The sequence below is a fragment of the Oryctolagus cuniculus genome, chromosome 1 (assembly GCF_051225735.1).
Source record: "Oryctolagus cuniculus isolate XC-2025 breed Fujian yellow rabbit chromosome 1, ASM5122573v1, whole genome shotgun sequence".
Taxonomy (NCBI): Eukaryota; Metazoa; Chordata; class Mammalia; order Lagomorpha; family Leporidae; genus Oryctolagus; species Oryctolagus cuniculus.
The window spans coordinates 188,190,544-188,214,556 of record NC_142867.1 but is presented as its reverse complement, the minus strand read 5'-3'; positions in this window follow the sequence as shown (position 1 = coordinate 188,214,556).

Genomic DNA, 24,013 nt, shown 5'->3' with positions numbered 1-24,013 from the left:
TTTTGGGAAGACGACTCTGAGAGAGGTAGAAGGAAGAAAGTCTTACAAATTATAACTGACTCCTTGAAATCTCTGGAACTGATTAGTAATAATTGTATTAAAAGCAGATTAAAAAATACATAAAGACCTCTGCCATTTGCAAAAAATGGAAGAAACTAGAAAACATCACGCTTAGTGAAATAAGCCAGTCCTAAAATGACAAATATCATATGTTCTCCCTGATCTGTGATAACTAATAGATCACCTAAAACATAATCTATAAATTTGGCACTTCGGGATGCAGCAACTTTGAACAGCCCTTGTATCAATTGTTGAGGAACAGTTGTTTTTCATACTATTTGTTGAACTCTTTACTTAGATAATCATTTGTGTATAAAGTTAATCAAAAATAGATCTCAGTAAAAAATAATAAAGGGAATAGGAGAGGGAGGAGGAAGAAGGGTGGGAGTATGGATGGGAAGGATCACTAAGTTCCTAAAATTGTATTTAAGAAATGTATGAGGTTTGTATTCCTTACATAAAAGGTTGCTGGGGGTGAAAAAAAGACTCCATCTTTAGGACTTGGTGCTGCGGTGTAGTAGGCTAAGCCTCCACCTGCAGCACCAGCATCCCATATCAGTGCCAATTCGTGTCCTGACTGCTCTTCTGATTCAGCTCTCTGCTTGTGGCCTGGGAAAGCAGTAGAAGATGGCCCAAGTGGTTGCCCTCTGCTCCTAGATGGGAGACCTGTAGCCTAGGAGATGCTGACTCCTAGCTTCAGTTCTGCTCAGCCCCAGCTGTTGCAGCCATTTGGGGAGTGAACCACCAGAAGGAAGACATTTCTCTCTGTCTCTCCCTCTCTCTATCTGTAACTCTACCTTTCAAAGAAATAAAATCTTTAAAAATAAAAAAACTCCATCTTTAAGCCTATGAAATTCTGTTAGTCACAACAAACATTTTTAATTACTTTTCCTTTCCACTAACTTATCTGACCTCTAAAAGATCAGCATTAAATTTATCAATAATATGTGCCCAGCAAATTGGTTATATTTGCCCAAGGTTACTGCTCTTGGAAAACAGCATGTTAATTTAAAGAACTAGTCCCTATAATAAAATGCTATGATTATACTGAACAAGAAATTTACAATAGAATTTGTCAGTTACCTTTCACATAAGAATTATAAAACTATTCAATGGAGCTCTTCTTTAAATAAAATTGAATATAAATCTCCAGAGACATCATTTTTTTTCTTGTTAGTATTCTTGGTTTTGACAAGAGAAATCTTAGTTTGGAAGATAATTCTCCATTGGACTCACATTTTTACACATTTTATGAGTGGAAACTTTGATTGTCATAGTTCCAGACTATCTATTAGGAAAGTTTTGTCTCTGAACCAAGAATCTTGTGGCTTCTATTAATATCCATCCATGAAAGTGTGTAGTAAACCAACTTGTTTGCTTGAAACTAGGATGTATTAGTTTGTATAGGCTGCCCAAACAATGTATCATAGATGTGGTGGCTTCAAAAACATAAATTCAGGCTACACATCCACAATTAAGGTGTGGCAACATTGGTTTCTGGGGCCAGTGTTGTGTGCAGTGGGTTTATGCCACCACCTGCAATGTAGGCATCCCAAATGGTTGCTAGTTTATAGCCTGGCTGCTCCATTTCTGATCCAGCTCCCTACTGATGCACCTGCGAAAGCAGTGGAGAATGGCCCAAGTGCTTGGGTGCCTGCATCTTGTGAAAGACATGGATGAAAAGCCAGGCCTCTGACTTCAGCCTGGCTCAGCCCCAAATATTGAGGCCATCTGGGGAGTGAACCAGCAGATGGAAGATCTCTCTGTGTGTATGTGTCTCTGACTCCGTCTCTGTCTCTCTGTCTCTCCCTCTCTGTTAACTCTTTCCAATAAATGAATAATTTTTTTTATTTTTAAATTTTATTTAATGAATATAAATTTCCGAAGTACAGCTTATGGATTACAATGGCTTCCCCTCCATAACGTCCCTCCCACCCACAACCCTCCCTTTTCCCACTCCCTCTCCCCTTCCATAAATGAATAATTTTTTAAAAAATATTTATTTATTTGAGAGGCAGAGTTAAAGACACAGAGAGGGAGAGACAGAGAGAAGGCTTCCATCTGCTGGTTCACTCCCCAAATGGCTGCAACAGCTGAACCCAGGCGGATCTGAAGCAGGAACCAGGAGTTTCAGATCTTCTGTGAAGGTGCAGAGGCCCAAGCACTTGAGCCATCTTCCACTGCTTTCCCAGGTCACAAGCTGAGAGCTGGATTAGAAGAGGAACAGCTGGGACAGGACCAGGCACCCATATGGGATGCTGGTGCCAAAGGCAGAGGCTTAGCCTACTACAACATAATGTAGTGCATACACAAACATACACACACACACACACACACACACACATATATATATATATTTAACATTAGTTTCTGTAAAGTTTCTTGCCTTAGCTTCTAGAGGATGTCTTCTCACATTGTCCTTACATGTGCTTTTTATTTACATATATGCAGTTCTGGTGTCTCTTCGACCCTTTATAAGGACATTAGTCCTGTCCAAGCCTCACCCCTATGGTTAGATTTAATCTAAATTACTTACTTAAATACATTATCTCCAAATACTTTCAAACCGAGAGTAAGGGTTTCAACACAGAAATTTAGTAGGGCATACATGTCATAATCTTATATGACATACCATTTATAGACAGAGAGAGAGGGAACTTACTAGTTATAATGTTGCCAATTTTAGTTCTGAATGTAATATATGAAAACTATAGGAGGAGTAAATGTAGAGAATTATTGATATGAATGCTGAGATTATATCATTCCACAAATTCATGTCATATATCAACAATGTGAATTAAAATTTGATATACGGCCTTCTAGTCTAGTAATTTATTAATTAAACTCTTCACTGCTAAATCCAATAACATCATGCCATCATTAGACCAATTGCTTGCTAAGACTGTAATAGAAATCTTTTTAGAGCATCAACAAATAACATTTCAATAGCTATTTATTTGGTATGCAGATGTAAATTTCATCTCAAGCACCATTCTGCCTCTCTCAAAAGACTAACCATTTTTGTTTTTCTACTCCCAGCTAACTTTGCATTCTAGGGTTTTTGCATTTGCTGTCCATTCTGCCTAAGAGGCTTTGTTCTTGTTTCTTCATTGATTGACTTTTCAAAAGTCAGTTTTAAGCCAAAAAGTTATCTCCTGTGAAGGGCTTTTTGGATAAATTATCTAAAACGCAGTGCTTCTCTAAAGCCCATCACCTGTCATGTATCACTCTTATTATCATTCATCTGTAATTTTGTTACTGGCATATTTAACCCCTTCTGAAGGGTAGATGACTTTTGTTTTGTGCACTGCCATACAACTAAAGATACAATTTTAAATGTATATTTATTGCATAAATTGATTAATCTTTTCATTAAATCCTATCAACATTCAAATATGTATTACTATTTATTATCAAATGAGGGTGCTGAAGTTTTTAGAAGTTAAGCAAACTGAGGCAGGCTTTGTGTTAAGTCAGGTAAAGCCACCACCTGGAACACGGGCATTTCATATGGGCGCCCCTTCATGTCCAGTTGCCTCTCTTCCAACCCAGCTCATTGGTAATGCACTTGAGAAAAGCAGAGTAGGACGGCCCAGATGCTTGAGCCCCTACACCCACGTGAGAGACCCAAGTGAAGCTCCTAGCTCCTGGCTTTGGTTTGGTCCAGACCTGGTCATTGTGGCCACCTAGGGGAGTGAATCAGCAGATAGAAGACCTCTCTCTCTCTCTCGTTCTCGCTCTCTCTTTCTCTGATTTTCAAATAAATAAATATTTTTAAAAATTAAGCAAATTGCTTAAAGTCACACAAACAGTAAATGCTAGAGCCCTGGTTATAAACCATATCAGGGTAAACATCTATGCTTTTGGTATCTTCCCCCCTTCCATAAATCAGAGATCAGTTTCCTATTTACAGCTTCTTTACCACTTTGTTGATTCCAAGACTGAATCAAAAATCAGGTCCTTTTCTGGCTCCTCTGAAAAAAATCCACTTCCATTTCTTGCTATATTGACACATAGTAAATCAAAGGAGGATTAGAGGATAGAATTTTACTCTTATATCCTGCATCAATCTAATTAAACATATTTATGGGCTATTGTCTCTCTTATGCACTTACACAATTTCTTCCTCATTATTATCAGTGCTATTCAGGAGTTTCCAGGTCATCCCTCTAAATTATGATAAAAACACCATCATCAAAGAGCACTCCCAGATTCAAGATTTATTGCCCCAAGTCATGATCTTTTAAGGTACAAAGTCTGTCTTGCTCTGGCACTTCAATAGGTGAATTAACTGAAACATCACAGCATTCCCATTTCAAAAAGTGTTATGACAAAAAGACCAAAAAGGAAAAATTACAAATGAGTCCTATCTATAAAATAGGCCCATAATATAGAAGCCCAGGAAAACACAGGCACAAAGTTTGGTGAGGTGATCTGTAACCTATCCAGATAGAAACTTAGTTATATGGGGGATTTTATATTGAATATGTCCTAGATATGTGTATTTTGGGTTTTTAAATGGCATAATCAGTCTTTCTGTGAATTAGTCTTGGGCACTATAACAATATTTTGGCTGATGACAGATTGCAATTTGATGATGATCCCAAAAGAGTGTTATTGGAGCAGAAAACTTCCCATCACCTATTGATACTGTAGCTATCATAATGTTATTGCATAATGCACTACTCACACCTCTGTGGTGATGCTGGTACACAGCAATCTACTGTGAAAACAATCCATCCAAGTAAAAGATCATCAAACACAATTACGGACAGCATGTAACATGAGGGGACTTCCACAAGTTCACGTAAACCACACATTCTCTTTGAAATTCATTTCCCCATGATTTTTGAGACCTGTTCATATTAAACCATAGAACACTGTACTAGTAGATTATGTATTTACCATACTATAATTTTGATCCTTATCTTAGAATATCCTTCTGCTCACTCTAAACCAGTTGTGTGTGTTACTCTGACAGCAGACTTACATACCTTGTGTTGACTTCCTCTCTTGATAGCATCAAGGAGCCACACAGAGTGATTTGCTACTTCCAGTGACACATGACTGAATTTCCCAAAAGATCCCGAGAGAAGTAGCTGATGATCATGGTGTGTATTATTTCTGAAGTATTTTCGCTTGAATAATATCATATTTAATCTGTTTGTCCTTGTTTTTCAAGACCAAAAGAAGAGAGTATCTCCTCTATGGCTAACAGTATCATTTAGAATTAATAGCTGTGATTCTAAATATTGTCTCTACATAAAAACACTACAAAATAAGATTCCTTTGAGAGAAAATGAAACCAGTAAGATAGAAAAAAATCCAGGACAAACAAAATGGTACATATATTTATAACTGTACAACCAGGCTTATGGTATAATGCATTACAGTTTCACAAACAGTCGATACAAATTATTGGATATAAAATTACTTTTTGATGACCACCGTGAAAATACAAGCTGTTGAAGTCATTCCTCACACTATTATTGATTTTACTCTTTTTTTTCTATTTCATTTTTAAAGCACTTAATGTCAATTTTTAAATCTCTAGTTTGTAGTAAAGAACTTAGCAAGTTCTGAGGGATATCAAGGAAGAAGAAATTGTTGAGAAAACTCTTCCTCTGAATTGGCCATTTCAATAACCATCTCATTATTAAAAGCACAGAAATTCTACAATAATCATTTGAAGTTTTCTCAGCATTTTAAGTCCTGTAGTACTTTTATGTTTTAGTTCTATAGATATTTTTACTAGAGTGAAAAACTTATTAGCTGGTTGATTCTATTTAAGATGGTAATATTAATTGTCAAACACAATATCTTACCCAATTCCCACATTTACATGCATGTTTTAACTCTGGTCTTTCCAGTACTATTTAATATTAATTTAGGAATATTAGAATTAGATGCAGTTGCCTCAGTGACCAAATGCCGATAATATCAAGTTGTGCTAGGCAAGGTTTCCCAGCAAGTACTGGGAAGCAGAGATCTTCATGCGCAGGTTTTTTTTTTTTTTTTTTTTTTTTTTTTTTTTTTCTCTCCCCGGGGAGGTCACTTGGTTAAAAACTCTGGGAAGAAGTTCAAGGGAGAATTTGATCTCCCAAGAAGTAGCGAATGAGGTCTCAGCTGATCTCAATGGGATTTCTGAAATGGAAATGACCCTTGAAACAGGGCTCAAATTAAGGAAAGTGGGTCCCATGCCTCTGTATGACTACATGGGCACCCCTCACTCGAAGGCCATTTCCTAGAATGACAGAGGAAATAAATGAGCGTCCCCATCCTTAGTTGGTGTCCTACATATTAAACTAGAGCACCAACTGTAAGAGATTTGGGAGTAGGGTTATATTATGAGATGATGTGGCCTACAATTACCTGCATGTTAGAGTCTCTCATCTTGCCAGTTATTCATATTTTTTTTAATGCCCACTACTCTGAAAATAATTCCTATTTAGTCTTCTCATTCTGCACACTATTGATTCCTCTATAAGTTTTCTTTTATATGAACTGTGTTTGTTTACCTACATATTTCACACACATCTCATCATTACAATTTGATTTTCACACACGTAGTAAAACTAAATTAAATGTCAGATAAAATGATTCTTTTGAAACTCTTGCTGGAGTAAATGCTAAAGGAACTTTCAAAATAATAATGAAACCTTTCCACATGAAAAAATTAATTATTTGTTTTATTTATTTGAGAGACACAGAGTGAGAAAGAGACAGAGAGGTCTTCATCTACTTGTTCACTCCCCAAATGCCCACAGTAGCCACAGCTGGATCAGGCCGACGCTGGAAGCCGGAAGCTCAGCTTAGGTCTTCCACATGGCTGGCAAGGATCCAAATACCTGAGCCATTATTGCTGCCTCCTAGGATACAGACAGTCAGGAAGCTGGAATTGGGAGTGGAGCTCGGACTCAAACCCAGAGACTCTGATTTAGGAAGCAGGTATCATAAGCAGTACCTTAACCACTAGGCCCATTCACTAGACTTCCAAATTTTTACATTGACTTTTATAATTTCTTCCATAAATTTAAATATCAGTAAAGGATAGAATGTCTGAATTTTCAATCTTAAAATTTTTAAATCCATTCCTTCACGATTGTAACAATATTACATAGCATCTAAACATCATAGAATTTGATAACTGCCTACCTCTTTTGGTCTTGAACTCAAAGTTTCCCATGTTAGTGGCAGGGACAAAACTTGGTGAGCCACCACCTACCACTTCCTAGAGTGTACCTTAGCAGAAAGTTGAGTGTAACCAGGAATCAAACCCAGGCACTCCAATACGGGATGCAGCCATCCCGAGCTTTGTATTAACTGCTGTACCAAGTGCCCATGCCTAACTCACCTACTTATTCTTCTTCTCCTTGGAATATCTTGTTAGTGTAAGTTATTGTACATGTGTATATAAAAATAAATATATATAAACTAAAAATAAATATTTCCTATCAAAAATTCTGATGTATCAAAATGCCCTTCTGATATGAATTAACATCAGTAGTGTAGTTGATCAAATGCTATGAAATTTTATTTCATACTTACAAAAGAAAAAGTAAAATTTTACTAAAATATGTTCTTAATAAGGCAATGTTGGATTGTTTTTAATTTGCTCAACTAAATGTGTGAGAAAATTATTAATTGATGAAAAATACAGTTCAGCACCAATTGTATCCATATTAGAGTTAGAAGCACTATGAAAGACTGCTCACAAAAATACATGTTCAATTAGAAATGGAATGTATTGTGCTATAGTAATGTCACAGAACTTTTCAGAAAATATGATCATATAATTTTTAAGTAATCTGTGAAGAAATATGGATATGTATTATTGTATATATTAAAGATATGGTAATACATTTATTTAACTTTTCTTCCAATAATTTAGATAACATTTACACTCATCTGTATATGAATACATTAAGCTTGTGAGTTGTTATGCTTCATATCATACCTCTTCCCTTCTTTGATTACCTGAATGGGGACTGGAGAATGGAATATCTGAGTGTTCCCTAAGGGACGGATCTATAATGTACACCTTGTGTTATTTCTCTTAGAAGCAAGGTAGATGGCAAACAGAAAAACTTGACCAGTCCTACAACGTATGAAAGCATTAAGCACATGAGGAATCAAGCACACATGTTAATTTCATATGTCAGAGTTTGGTCAACCAGAGAAAGCTTGCCTCAAGTATCTATCCTAATAAGAGAAATAGGCAGCATGTGATTGGAAGTATAGGACAAAATGATGGAAATAGCATTCCCTGGTAACAGTGCTTAAATTTGCTTACATCTAACTAAACAGAATAACTATTGTTTTATATGCTTGTCTTTGGTGTTTGTTGGTGAGTTGCTTGTTGCTAGAGGCTAATTCATAGTATAGTCTTGGCATGCAGTAAATGCTTTAAAGTATTTTTAAAAAGTATTTCTTTCTACATATGCTTTTCATAACGCTTGATGCATTTTAATGAGTTCTACTGTCAATGAATATTATAGATTGATGCCTGAAAATATTTTGCAGTTAAAAAGCAAAACAAACCCAAACTCTTGCTAGAAAAAAAAACTGCTATCTGTATAAATATATTTTGTCACATTGCTTTTAATGGTGAAACTATTGTATATCTTTATGTTGCCACTAATAGCAAGGAAATAATTCCTTTCTCTCATGTTATTTTTCTGTTGGCTCTTTTCAAACATGAAAGCTGAATTTTCTATATTATCTCTTTCTCTTGTAAATCTTATTTAAAAAGATTTATTTATTTGAAAGGCAGAGAGAGTGGGAGATTCAGAAAAAGAGAGTTCTTCCATCCACTGACTCACTCTGCAAACAGCCGTCACAATCAAGTATGGACAAGGGTGAAACCAGGAGCAGGAACTCCATCTGGGTGTCCCACACCTTTCATTGCCTTCCCAGACACATTAGCAGAATGGCAGAAAGAAAGTGGGCCACCAGGATCAGATCAGCACAATAATTAAGGATGCTAGCATTGCAAACACTAGTTTCTGGTAGATCTTTTTAAGGCTTCTAGATGTGTTAGCTGTTACTGGAAAATGTTCCCCTCCACAAGTGTATCAAGGATATTGTGATATTTGTGACTAACTTGTCACTTACTAAATGTCTATTTCAGGTATTTTGAATGTAAGAAACATAATTAATACTTCTTGGCCTATAGTTACCCAAATATTCTTGAGTAATTGACATATATACTTGAAAAAACAATTAATATGAGGAAGACTTTGCTTCTGGGGAAATGAGAGGATCATGTGAATGTCTAGTTCATTGTGGAATATGGGATTATTCTACTGTTCAAAGCCCCCACAGCTATGTTTCAGCCCCTCTTAGGATAAAGATGCAGCTATTCAGTCACATCTATTCTTCTTAGTCTTCAACTTTTGTTTATTTCAACAGTGTATTTTCTTACTCTTCTAATTTGAATTCCACCAACTCCATTCGGTTCCTTGGGCTTTCAAAAATGTTCTCTACTCAATCTGCAATTTTTGCTTTTTTTTTTTTTTTTTTTTTTTTTTTTTACAGAGCCTCTTTTTTCACATGACTTTACCGAAAGCACTTACAGCTGCTTAGGATGTCTCCCCTCTCAATCCAACCACCCCATATATTATTCCATAGTTTTTACTGTCTACAGTGTATTTATCTCTTGGTATCCATGATAAATGCCAAGATTTACAAAGCCAAGGACCATCTAATCTACTCACAATTTACATCCAACAGCTAGCTAGTAAAAATTGAAGCATAATAATGACCTAATAAGTAAATTAAAGAATGATGTCAACATTCCAGAAGAACCAAAGTCAACCCTTTAAAGAATGGATGGGAACTGAATGGAAAGAGGAAATGGAGAATTACTGGCTTCATATTTTAAAAGGTGATTATAGGAATATTTCTCTAGAAATATGTCCTAAAATCAACCATAATATTCTTAAAACAATAATTTGTGCTTCTCTGACAAATCTAAGCAATTTATCTTCACTATTAAATATAGATACTACAACTATATTCCCCATTCCTCATTATTCCTCCCAGATTAAAATTTCAAAATGAGAGAAATGTTTACCCACTGTGAGTAACTTTGTTAGATAAATTCATAATAGGTCAGAGTATTGGTAACACGTGCAATATTAAGTAAGATCTATGTTGAAAATCAGCTTCTTTTTAGACATTTACATGCCTAAAAAAACATAAATCTGCTACATCATTTGGGTTCTATCTATAAAATGTAAATACTTCTGATTGATTGAAGTGTCCAGATGTTTTGGAGTGATACAATAACATTCATAGACTATCAAGTACTTTGCAATAATAATTGTACTTTAAATAGCTGATAGAATCATTTTATTGTTGACAGCTTTTGAACTTAATTTGGGTGGAATATTGTTTTCCTGGAATAAAACTATCTGTGGATTCATTTCTCTTGCAGAACACAATAAAGTGCATTCATGCCTCCAGCTGCTCTGCTTCTTATTGAAACTCTGCAAGGACGGCAGATATAAAACTTTCATATCTACACGGGCTATGAGACTACCAGAATTCTTTTTTATCTTTGCCACTGACCAATTGCATGACCCTGATCAAATTATATGATGACTCTGGTCTCAGTTCTTTCATCTATAAAATTCAACCATTGGTTAGGCGATGATCAAGGATATTTAGAGTTCTAATAATCTATTACATTATCATGTTAAACTCCTCCTAAAAATGATATTGTCATGGACACCTTAGTGTATTCTGGCATTCATAACAGAGCAAGGTACAGACTTGTCCATGGATTTTTTTTCTCCCACACATGAAAGCAGAATCCTGGTCTGACTCCACTCTTTTCTTGACCTCTGTAACACGATAGAGGTCTAGTGCACCCAGACTTTTTCTCAGCTTCAGTAGATTCCAAAAATGATTAGGTTAAAAGCACAGAGTGTGGATCATTCACATTATTTACTACTTTTCTGTAACCTTTTTCTTACCCATTTTAATTTTACCAAGCATTAATTTCTTACAAGCATGAATGCTGAGAATTGGATCATTAGAGATATATCTATGAGCTATAATGTTGATAAAATACAATATATGTGTGTATTTATTTATATATAGTATAATAATAATCGCTATCAGTTTGGGGGCAGTGATTATGTGCCATTAACTGTATTATACCAACAACTCTATGGAAAAAATTGTCTCCAGTTTACTGATGAACATTCTAATCCTCAAAAGCAACAGTAAATACCGGCAAGTAACAGAGTCAGCATTCAATGTCTGTGGAAGACTGCTTTATAAGGAAGCAAATAAAATAATGATGAGAAAAGACTTTTCTAAGTAACTTTGTTAAACCTAATCTAGCTTTCTGGAAATCATGTCCTGGCCTCCCATCCTCTGATCCAGCTTCCTGCTAATGAGCCTGGGAAGGCAGCGAAAGATGGTTCAAGACCTTGGGCCCCTGCCGCCATATAAGAGACCTGGATAGAGCTTCTGACTCTCGATCCAGTGCCAGCTGTTGAAGGCTTTTGGGAAGTGAGCCTGAGAATGGAAGATCTCTCAGACTTTCTCTCTCTCAAAATCTCTCTCTCCCTCTTCCCTTCTCTCTATCACTCTGAATTTCAAATAAATATATAAACAAATAGCTCTTTATAAAAAAGAGTCAGAGAAGTAGAATCTAGAAAGAGACAAAAGCTTCCTATGAGAAAACCACTTGTTTGTTTAATCTAAATACCTTTTGCCACAGCTCTGCCACTGGGTTGTTGACACTGCATCTAGTATTTATAACATAACACATTTTTTTCTAGGTTAGAACTATGAGTAAATAAGGGATAAGGTCAGCCAATTGACAGTCCCATAGTTACAGTCATGATAGTAGGAATTATATTCAACCAAATTTCTAGCAATCATCTTAAAATTTCTTTTCGAGCCGGCGCCGTGGCTCAATAGGCTAATCCTCCACCTTGCGGCGCCGGCACACCGGGTTCTAGTCCCGGTCGGGGCGCCGGATTCTGTCCCGGTTGCCCCTCTTCCAGGCCAGCTCTCTGCTATGGCCAGGGAGTGCAGTGGAGGATGGCCCAGGTGCTTGGGCCCTGCACCCCATGGGAGACCAGGAAAAGCACCTGGATCCTGGCTCCTGCCATCGGATCAGCGCGGTGCGCCGGCTGCAGCGGCGGCCATTGGAGGGTGAACCAACGGCAAAGGAAGACCTTTCTCTCTGTCTCTCTCTCACTGTCCACTCTGCCTGTCAAAAAAAAAAAAAAAATTTCTTTTCATTTTCTGAAGAACAATTTATTGATGTATTCAAAAACCTATCATGAATTCTACTCCCTCAGGCTGTTTTATTTGAGACTGAACCCCCTGTAGGAGGAATGATTCTGTATGAATCTGCATTTCATGAGAAACACAGTGTATAAAGGTTGAAGAATTGATAGGCTCTAGATTAAAGGAGACTCCCTAAACTATCACTAAAACAAATTACAGTGAAAAACTTCAGTTATGTTCAGCAACACTTTGTTCAAGAAAACAGTATTTTTCAGAATTCCTGAGAATAAAGTGAAAAAAAAAAGGGCTGAGAGCATGGCTAAGAACCAGGCAATACAGTGATAGACTGACAATCTCTACTTGAAGAGATAAAAATGAAAAAGACTTACAACAGCTTTAGAGAGTTATCAGAGGGATATCCTAATTTTTGGAATATTCTTCAGAGGTTACTTTCATTGAAGAACTTTTATCCTCTTGGCATATTTCCTTAAGGTTTCCCATATTTTTTAGGCTTTCATGTTCTGAATAGAATGTATGATATTTTCACAGATTACATTTCTGACTGAACAGACACAGTTTAGAATACATAATCACGTGGATTATTTACAGACTGAACCCATATGACAAAAATAACTGGTCCTTAATCTAGATGATTCTCATGCTTCAGCTCACAAAACATAAATTACTAAGACTATTCTAAGGCCATACATAACACTCTTAAGGAAAACTTGCTATTGTGTCATAGCTACAGTGCACCTTGCATTTTAATGTGGCTACTTGTATATCACATTTGAAGACCACTCATTTTGAAACTACATATGTGATTTCTATATTTATATTTATATGGTGATGTGTTAAAAATCATCTTGTTTTATTACCCAGTAATGTTCAAACTAGTTTAGCGGTAAGTTGGTATAAGTCTCAGGAACTGATTTTAAGCTATGCTAGATATTTAAGAATTGATTAAGAAAAAAATGATGTGAGGGCTGGATGAGGAAGTTATGGAAAAGGGGTGTTAGATATACAAATATCTTGATTATGAAAAACTAAAGCACAGAGGATTAAATAATTAGTGATTTATCAAAACCATAATGACTTTGTCAGAGAATTCCCAATAGAACTCACTATTTGAGGGATAAAGAATGATCCTTGGAATCAGAAAATATGCTTAAATCCTAGCTCTCCTGGTTTTGGCAAGTATGACTTTTCATAAACCACTTTCTCTTAATCTCACATACTATCCGCAAAATAGTGTAATAATATCTATGTAGGAAGCAGAGTCCAGTCTGAGGACTAAACCTAGTATTTGTGAAGTATATCTATTCTATGTCTGACATCAAGTAAATTGCAAATTAATGATAAAAATGCAATAGGTTATCTTTAATAGCTTCATTATATGATTATTCTGAATTACTAAAAAATTTAGGATATTTTTTTAATATTACTATATAACTTTTAAAATTCAGGAAAGGAGAAATATTTGCTCATTTTGACTGCATAAGATGGTCTCATATTAACAAAGATGTCTGTTCAGCTTACATTGAAATTTTGGTTCTGACAGAACCTGGAAAATTCATCCATGGTTAGTCAAAATCCACAATTTAAGCCCTGGAAAAATTTATACAATGACCATGGTGGTGATGGCAGCTATAAGGGACACTGGTGGTAGTGATGGTAATGATAAGTAAAAGATAGTAGTACCTAGCATTCATTAAATATTTAGTGTATTCTAGTTTTTTTTCCAACTGTGAGTATTATCTCACTAATCCCCAGAAGAACTTTGAGTTAGTGATTAAAATAATTAATTATTTACATATTAGAAAAGAGAACCATGAGAAATTAAATAATTTGTTCAAGGTCTAATATCTAGGATGTATTAGATTTGGTATTAAAACCATCAGCTAAACCCCAGAATCTGAATTCTTAAAAATTATAGACTGCATCATGAAAATATCTTAAAGTTATCTGATATCTGTCCTTTTTTCTCATCTATAGATTTAACTACAAACAAGTCTTACTATTTTAAAGTGTTTATTGATTGATTGATTTGTTGAATTGAAAGACAGAGGGGCAGAGAGATCTTCCATACACTAGTTCATGCTCTCAGTGCCTGCAACAGCTAGAGTCTTCCATATATTTGCTGGGTGCACCAGCAAAAAGCCAGGAGACGTGAACTCCATCTGGGACATCTCACATGAGACTCAGGTATTTGAGTGATCATCTGCTGCTTCCCAGAGCACACATTTGCTGGAAGCTGAATAGAAAACAAAGGCGGCAGGATGCAGCCCTCAAGTGCTGCCAAGTTTGACTTCCACAGTCAGTCAAGTTCCATGTTTTTGTCCTCTAGAAGGACTTCCGATATTGCCTCCTATTGATATCCTCACTTCTCCTCTTGCTGCCTACAAGCGTAAAGTGACAGGGGCTAACAATTAGAAATGAAGTCCAGGCAGAAGAGGAATTTCTTTCCAGGAATCTGGAAAGAGATATGTTACTATAAACTTGGACACGGAATGCATTAAAATTATATGAAGGAATACTAGCATTGAAAAAGTATAGCCAAATGAAGGAAATTATTCCTTTGAAACCATTGCTTTTTCAAATTCCTTCTCTATCCTTCTGACTGTACTATTTTATTCTACATATTCTTCACTTTACTTTTCATAATTCAGGTATTTCATCGTGCAAAGTTACAATGCTGATATTGTTTCTAGATTCCAGTTGTCCTTGTCTCTTAGGACATTTGAGTCATTTTTCCAAGTCAAAAGCAGTGGAATATTACAGGCTACCAATGCTATTTTTCTTACAGGCCTAAATCTGTGTCAGGAGTTATAATGCTAAGAAGGGGCAGACAATGAAAGCATTTTGAGACAATAAAATGTATGTCTTTGTCCCAAAATGATGAAAAATTCACTCCTGGCTACAAATGATAACAGGGAGTAGATTTTGGAAGCAAATATAACAATTTAAGCTAACTGTATCATTATTATTTAATCTCTTGACTGAAACAATCTTTTTTTTTAAATACCAAAACATAATATCTCCGTTTGATTATCATTACATGGAAATGTACCATGCACCATTTTGTTCCAAGATGCACCTTATTTATTATTGTGTAGATAAATAGCTTGTGTAGAAGCATTGGGATGTTAAACTTTAAAATACATACTCCAAAATATTTAAGTATGTTTTTGTGACTGCAATTAGAGCTAATACTCTATTTCATATTATCAATAAGCATATATCTCTCTTAGACTTAATTAGTGTTACCTTATTGTCACACATTACTGAGCCAAGCAAATAACTAGAAAGCATATCATTTCATTTAGCTAGCAAGAGGGTTTATTTCAACATAGGTCTGTCTCCCCTACTTGTGTAAAGTGCAAAGAGCTCTCTTTCCTGTTTTTTGCTACCTCTTTCATTTCATACAGAGGTTTGATGTTTGCATCCTAATTTTCTAACCTTGAGTGCTAGGGTCTTCCATATATTTAATGAAGTCTGCTAATAAATCTTTGTTCTCCTCGAGTAAGCAATCCTACTGCAGACTCAGCTCTCTCTCCCTTGACTTTCCTGGAGCTCAAATAAGATTTGTACTCTGACAGGGTGAGCATTTACTTTATCAGAAAGCATATTAGGGCGGGCATGTCTCAGCATAATGTGCACCAGAATCAGAGAGGATGACTAATTTGTTCTGCTATTAAGCGGATAATAAAATGATTTAGGCATGTAGATATGAAACAGCCAGCACTTTACGAATTATATGTAGCATATTTCATCCTAAATCTGGCCAAGTAGAAGAACCTTTTATGTATTAAATGACATTTACAGGAAAGACAAGGCTTTACCAAGAACTTAGAAATGTTTACCTAAGATGAGGTAAGAAGATAATAACTGAGAATTATTTGAACATAGTGTCAGTTTTGTGCCTTTGGTAAATTTTGTTTTCCACTAGCTTACTTTTAGCTATATTTCCATGCTTAAAAATAGTACAGTAAGGTCTGGCATTTGATCATAGCGGGTTAAGCCACTGCCTACAATGCCAGCATTCCATATGGGTGCTAGTTCAAATCTAGGCTGCTATACTTTCTGATCCATCTCCCTGGTAATGCACCTGGGAATAAGTGGAAGATGGCCTAAGTGCTTAGGCCTCTGTATCAATGTGGGAGACCCACACTAATTTCCAGGCTCCTGGCTTCAGCCTTGCCCAACATAGGCTGTTGAGGCCATTTGAGAAATAAACCAATGGTAAACTCAATCTCTCTCTCTCCCCCAACCCTGTATTTTTGCCTTTCAAATAAATAAATCATTTTTCATTTTCATTTTCAAGTCTAAGAACATGATATTCCCAAATAGTACAATATCAAGAACATACATAAATCAATGTGACGTAAGAATGCTTAGAATTCGATTCTGCATAGTAACTTGCTGATCACCAATGTAATTGTTAATATGTATGCATGCATGTGGTTGCATGCATTCCAGGAAACATGGATTATATTTAAGACTCTGGTTTCTGAGATAGACTATACATTGACACATTATTTCTTTTTTAAATTTTATTTATTTTAATTTATTTGAAAGGTATATAGAGAGGCACAGTGGTGACTCAAGCTGTTGCTCCTATTGCTCACAGATGTTGTACTCTTTCTTGAACTCCTTGGAAAATATGAGGAAACTTCAGAAAGTTAGTAGTAAAATGGAATTAAAAGATGTTTATTTTGGTGAAAATTTTTTGAAAGCGAGGAATAGTTTACTTTCCATTAAAGCTTTGAAGACTCATTGTACAAATCAAGAATCTTAAAAATGCAAGCACTCTTTGAAGTGGTACTTCTACTTTGGAAGTCCAAGTAAATATCCTGAAAAGTCATCAATGACTGATAGAATAAGAAGTTCATCACAGCGCAGTTTTTAATTAGAATAATTCTGGAAACATTCAAAATGTTGAACAAAGGAAAGATGATTAAATTTTCATGCCATTATACAATCAAATACTACACCATCATTAAAAATGGTATTTTCCAAAGTTTTAATTGCACAGGGAAAATACATAAACCAAAGTAAAAAAGCCAATTAAAAAGTTATATATTTTTATGGCAGCAGAAGAACAATTACTTTGCTTATCCTCAGCTGAGAAATTATTATGTGCTTCTTTTAATATTTAGGTATTTCATATTTTACAATTAAACCATGTTTCATTTACCATAAAAAAGTAAAGACAACAATCTGTAAGTTGAATGGACAAACACCTCTCTGATCACACTTCATTAAATCAAAAATTATTAAATTTTCAAAGACCTTTTTGAAAACTGATCCACTAAACAACTGTAAGAGCTATAACTCTAGAAAAATGTTTGAAAAATGTAGTCAATTTTGCAGTCCTACTAAATCCCCTTCACTTGAAATATGTCTTTCTATACCTAGGTTGTTCATAAAAAGTTTTATAAACAATTAATATTTAATGACTCAAGGACGGCATATTTGACTTTTGCGCTAAAATTATCTGGTGATCGATTTTTTAATCTTTAGTTCTCATGTGGTTTTTCATCACTGCAAATGCGGTAGTCTGTTTAAGGATCTGAGTAGTTTAAATACAGTCTGAAAACTCTAAATACATAAGGATAAAAAAATAGGCTCTTTGAATTATAATTTTGGAAAAGATAACATGAAACTTTTACAAACACATAATGAACCATGTTAAAGATTTCTGTAACTTATTAATTAAGTGTATAGTTAGTAAGTTGTTAAGGTTGGTTCAAATGAGAATTTTACTTGTGGAGATTAAATTCTCTACCAGAAATATTTCATTTGCACTGTTTTAATCAGGAATTATTTGCATTGCTTTCATTTTACATAGCTTACTCCCTATCTTAAATCTTGTAAAACTGACTGGACAACATAAAATCACGAAAGATACACATAAAACCAGACAATATGCTGTCAACTTTCTGTCCGTTTCTAATGTGTGTGTTTTTTCCTTGCATCCTTGCATTTCTCACAGATTTAGGTGCAACATTAAAAATTGTTACATGAAAAATGTACTTTATATCAGAACAAAAACTTATCTCACGAAAGAATCTGAGGCTCATTTTCCATAAATCTTGTATCTACTTGTCACCAGCCTATGTATCTTGGTTGTTATCTACAAAATTTTCCTTTTCTCACTATAATTGAAGCGCATAAATGATCTGATTTAAATATTTACCTTGGGTATGGAGAAATCTTCCATATGGAAGCAGAATGAAAGCATGGATTGTGGTGTTGGGTGTATGTGCTCTGTCTCTTGATGGGAAGTATCTGCTACAGTAGCTGGCGTTGAGAAATGTCAAATAAGTATTTGTGGAATGAAAAATGTGCTAGAGTACATTGATCTTTTAGGAGATACAGTGTATAAGATTCATGCTTTCTATAAGCAAATATAGTAGGGCCACGAATGTCAATGGAAGGTTATAAGAGATTGTGGGTATTTCCATTGCCAAATCTAAAACCAGACCCATGAATCCAGTGTTGTTAAGCCTCCTATGGAGGGAATGGAAAGAAATCAGAGACTGAGAAGTTAAGAAAGTGAAAATAGAAGTCAAGTGTTGATAGTGCATGAAAAGCCGTATCTGTTGATTGTGGATCGCATTAAATGCTAACTCATGTTCTCTGTGTCCCTACACTTTCATAAAGATATCATTGATTTCCATTGAATATATTGGCTTCTTTCTTACACTTAGAAAACATACTGTGGCAAACAGCTTCAAACCAGGATCATTTTCATTATCCAACAGCAGACTATAATAATGTGGCTACAACACTTAGTAACATGACAAGCTTTGTTCAATCAAGCTCCTGATTAATAGTCAAACTGCACTAAACACAAAGATTTCTTAATGTTACAGGATTTCCCTAAATCCTGAATGTACCCAAAAATACAAAGTTCTCTTTCACCAAGAATATGTAGAGCTATTTTCCTAACTGGCTCCACCATTTTAATATATCCATTACTATACTATTAGGGTTCCAACTTTTCCACATTCTTGCCAACACTTTTTATTATTTGTCTTTTAATTACTATTAGTATAGCTTTTTAAGTGGCTTTGATTTGCTTTTCTTTGATGGCTAATGATATTGAAACAGATTTCAAGAGCTTATTGGAAACTAGTACACCTTATCTGGAGAAACATTTATTAGAACATTTGTCTATTAAATAAAAGTTTTATTGTTGATCTAGAATCATTGTTCATATATTTTCTGGATACGAGTTCTACCTCAAATACAAGCATTTTATCCTATTTTACAGATTGCTTCACTCTGATGTCCTTTGAAGTATAAATTTTAACAGTTTGACAGATCTTAAATTTACATATTGTTTTATTTGCTTCATTATGCTTTTAGTATAATATCTAAGAAGTTTTTGCCTAACCCAAAGCCAATAATATTTACTTCAGCTTTTTATTCTAGATTTTGATGTCTTTTGAGGTAGTACATTAAGGTGTATGGCCCATTTTAAGTTATTATGAATATGGTGTGAGGAAAGGATCAAAATTTATTCTTTGAATATATACACCCAGTTGTCTCAGGATCATTTGTTGCCAAGACTCTTTTCCTCATTGAATCATCTTGGCATCCTTGTCAAAAATCAAGTGACTAAAAAGGCTCTTAATAAGGAAATTCACCAAAGTTTCAGGATAAAAAAAATCAGCATAGTAAAATCAATACCACTTTTTACATCATAATTATTTTACTGAAAAAGATATCATAATAGGAGTTAATTAAAAATAACTGTAAAATACAAATTGTCAATAAACACATGAATGGACCCTAAATATCACTAATAATGAGGGAAATGTAAATCAAAATGATCAAGTATCATCTCATCCCAGGAAGAACTGCTATTAGCACAGAGATAACAGACAGCAAATGTTGGTGATGATGTGGAGAAAAGAGAACTCACATATACCATGGATAGTAATGCAAATTAGTAGAGCCTGTCGCTCCCCCTCTTCATGGAGGAACGACACTAAACCCTGCCTAGGCTTCCTATCCGAGTCACGGCACCATTATGTCGCTCCCCCTCTTCGCAGAGGAACGACACTAAACCCTGCATTGTTCTTTTGTCTGCTCGGCCCTCCCCGGGTTTGCTGCTGGTTCTTCCCGGGTGGGCTACTGACCCTCCACCTCCGTGGAAGGGCGGTTCCCCCTAGCCACTTTCCCCACTTCCGCGGGGGAGCGGCACACCGCCGGCCGGCTCTCTTGGGGGCTGCTCAGATGTTCCTCAGGTGTTCCCCTTAGATGTTCCTGGTGCATGTTGTCTCTCTCCTCCTTTATAGTCCTCTTCCACCAATCCCAACTCTGCTACCCACACGCCGAGTACGCTGCTTTCCTCCAATCAGGAGCAGGTCCTACAGTTTATTGGTTGAACTGGAGACAGCTGTGTAGAAGCTGTTTCCTCCTCTCCCAGCGCCATATTGTGGGAGAGCAGATGCATAGAATAAGTCTTAATTCCAGTAACAGTCTAGTCCGAGTTGCTCCCCACAGAGTCATTGTGGAGAACAGTACAAAGATGACTCAAGAAACTAAAAATATGGTTTTTGTTCTTCATTCTATGGATGTGAATTATGATGTTCATTTATTTGTGAATATTAAACCCCCTGAATTTCTGAGATATATCCCATTAAATCATTTATAGCAATTGTCTATATTCCAACTAAACTAGGGTCTTTTTGCTTTTTACTTGTTAAGCTTTTTATTCAGTGAAATATTAAGCCTTTTAAATGTAATATAACTAAAATATGTCATCTCAAAATAAAGAAAAGGCAGAATAAACGGGAGAAGGAAGAAGAGTGGGAGGGAGATAGGGAGATGGAGGGAGGAAGGGACGGAGGAAGGGAATATCATTATGGTCTTAGAATCGTATCTATAAGGGGCTGGCACTGTGGCTTAATGGGCTAAGTCTCTGTGGCATCACTTATGGGTGCCAATTCGAGTTCCCGCTGCACCTCTTCCAATCCAGCTCTATGCTATGATCTGGGAAAACAGTTGAAGATGGCTCAAGTGTTTGAGCCCCTGACACAGTGTTGGTGACCCTAAAGAAGTTCCTAGCCCCTGGTCAGATTGGGTCAGCTCCGGCCATTGAGGCCATTTGTGGAGTGAAGTCTTTTCTCTCTGTCTTTCCTTTTCTCTATCTGTAGCTCTGCCTCTCATGTAAATAATTAAAATCTTTAAAAAATTTTATCTACAAATCACATTGAATCTGCCAATAACTAATTAAAATTTAAAAAGCAAAACAAAAAATTGAAGAAAACAAAAATAGAATTATCATATGGATCAAGTTATCCTCTATTTCTGAGTATACATACAAAGGAAATGAGAGAGCCACCTGTGTTCTCATGTTTATTACTGCACTATTCACACTATTCAAGATATAGAATCACCTAAGTCAATCAACTGATGAGCAGATAAATAAATGTGTTCTATATGCACAGTGAAGTAGTACTCAGCCATAAAAAAATGAAATTCTATCATTTGCAGCAATATGAATGAAACTGGAAGATGCCAGTTGTGAAGTCAGTCAGACTTGGAAAAATAAATATCACACTTTTCTTTCATATGTAGAAGCTACAAACAAAGTAAATCTGATTGTTCAATAGTGATAACTAGATGGAGGGAAGCGTAGGAAGAAGAGGGATAGAGGGAGGCCGGATAGCAAGCATCAAAACACAGAAGGAATAAGTTATAATGTGCTATAGCACAGTCCGGTGACTACAGTTCACAATAACCTAGGACGTAGTTTATGAACAAATAGAAGACAGGATTTCAAAGGCTTAAAATGTAAAGTAATGACAAAGAGAAGTAATCATTAACTATATTTATTTGATGAGTATTTATTATATACATGCATTAAAATATCACACTATACCTCATAAATATATATGGCTTTGAAGTGTTGATAAAATTACTTTAAAGATTTGAGGTGGAGATACTAACTGGTTTCATTTTATCATCACATTCAATACATATTTCAACTTATCACATTATAGTCTAGAAATGCATACATTGTAACAAGAAAAACTCTTACAGGAAAATGGTAGAGTTGGGAATTCAAGACCTGCATGTTTCTACAGAAAGAATGAATAGGCTGGCCAAAAAGAAAACAGAATCCACTTTTTTTGGAATTCTGGAATTTTGTTCAATGACTGGGCATTTGCACAGTCATCTTGCAATGGCAGTGGTTTTAGCAGGTCTTTCTGAATGTTTCTTTCCCTTATTTCTGTATTAAGCTAGCTGAAAGCTATTCTATTATTATGGGAGCCTTTAGCCCCCACTAACTGCTTGCTGATCACTCTATTGCTTCTGTCAGTTCCTTGACATAAATTGTTCCATCGTCTGATTCTATTAAATCTGAAACCCTTATAGATGTACTGTTTGAGGCCATACTCAGGTTTGTTCTGATTAATGCGGTTGGGAGGGAGAGTTGTTTTAACTTCTTTCCCCCTGGTTCTTTCTAGTAAACTTAGTTCATCTCAGGTTTAATCTTATGCTCATAAGAGAAAATTTTCTTCTTAATTTCTCACCACTTTTCTCTGAATTGCATATCACAAAATTCTGATTTTTTATCCCTAAAGGAAACCTTACGCTGGACTTCACACTCTGTTCCAAACAAAGGCAGCTCTTGGGAGAAGCTTAAGTAATCTCAGAGAATAAGGCTGTTCCTACCTCTGGGCAAAACCTCTACCACTGCTTGTAGGTGAGGGCAAAGAGACAGGCTGAGCTCTCTTGGAGGGACTTACCTTGTTGCAAGCATGGCACTGGATGAGAGCGGTAGCCTTTAGTCTTGTTAGCTTGACTTCTCACACACAACTTTTTCCCTACAATTGAGCTGGGAAGTGGATGAGTTTGGTCTGTGGCACCTAGAGGAAAACTTTCAGCCTATAAAAGGGAGCCGTGTGGAGGAGAAGAACTCCAGATCTGTCAACAGCTCTTGTTTGTCAATATGGAGCAGTAGTGAAATAAGAAATGCTAGTGGTCTGCTACACACAAGAGCTACCACAGCCTCAAGTTAAAACTGGGAAGAGAGGGAGCCCAATTTCTTGGTCGTACACAGCCACCTTCTATCATGGTGAACGGATCAGGACAGGGTTGAAGAGTGGATCTTGGCTTAAAGTTATAGGATCTTAATTTTCTTATCAATACTTCTTACATTTTTGTTATTCAATTTATTGCCTCTACACACTTTCCAGAGACTTCTTTCTTTTCTTTTAAAAGATTTATTTATTTTATTTGAAAGCCAGAGTTACAGAGAGGCAGAGAGAGAGAGAGAGAGAGAGAGAGAGAGAGAGAGAAAGGTAGATCTTGCATCCGCTGGTTTACTCCGCAGATGGTCACAATAGCCGGAGCTGTACTGATTTGAAGCCAGGAGTTTCTTCCGGGTTTTCCATGCAGGTGCAGGGGCCCAAGGACTTGGGCCATCTTATACTGCTTTCCCAGGCCAAAGCAGAGAGCTGGATAGGAAGTGGAACAGCCAGTACTCGAACCGATGGCCATATAGGATGCCAGCACTGCAGGCAGCAGCTTTTACCTGCTACACCACATTGCGGGCCCCAAGACTTATTTCTTAAAATACTTTTCAACTGTTTCTATAAGTGTCCACCAAGCTCCCCAAGGAAATTGTCTTTAAAGAAGCTGTTGTCAGAGTGTCTTGGCTTTCCATGCCTGAAATACT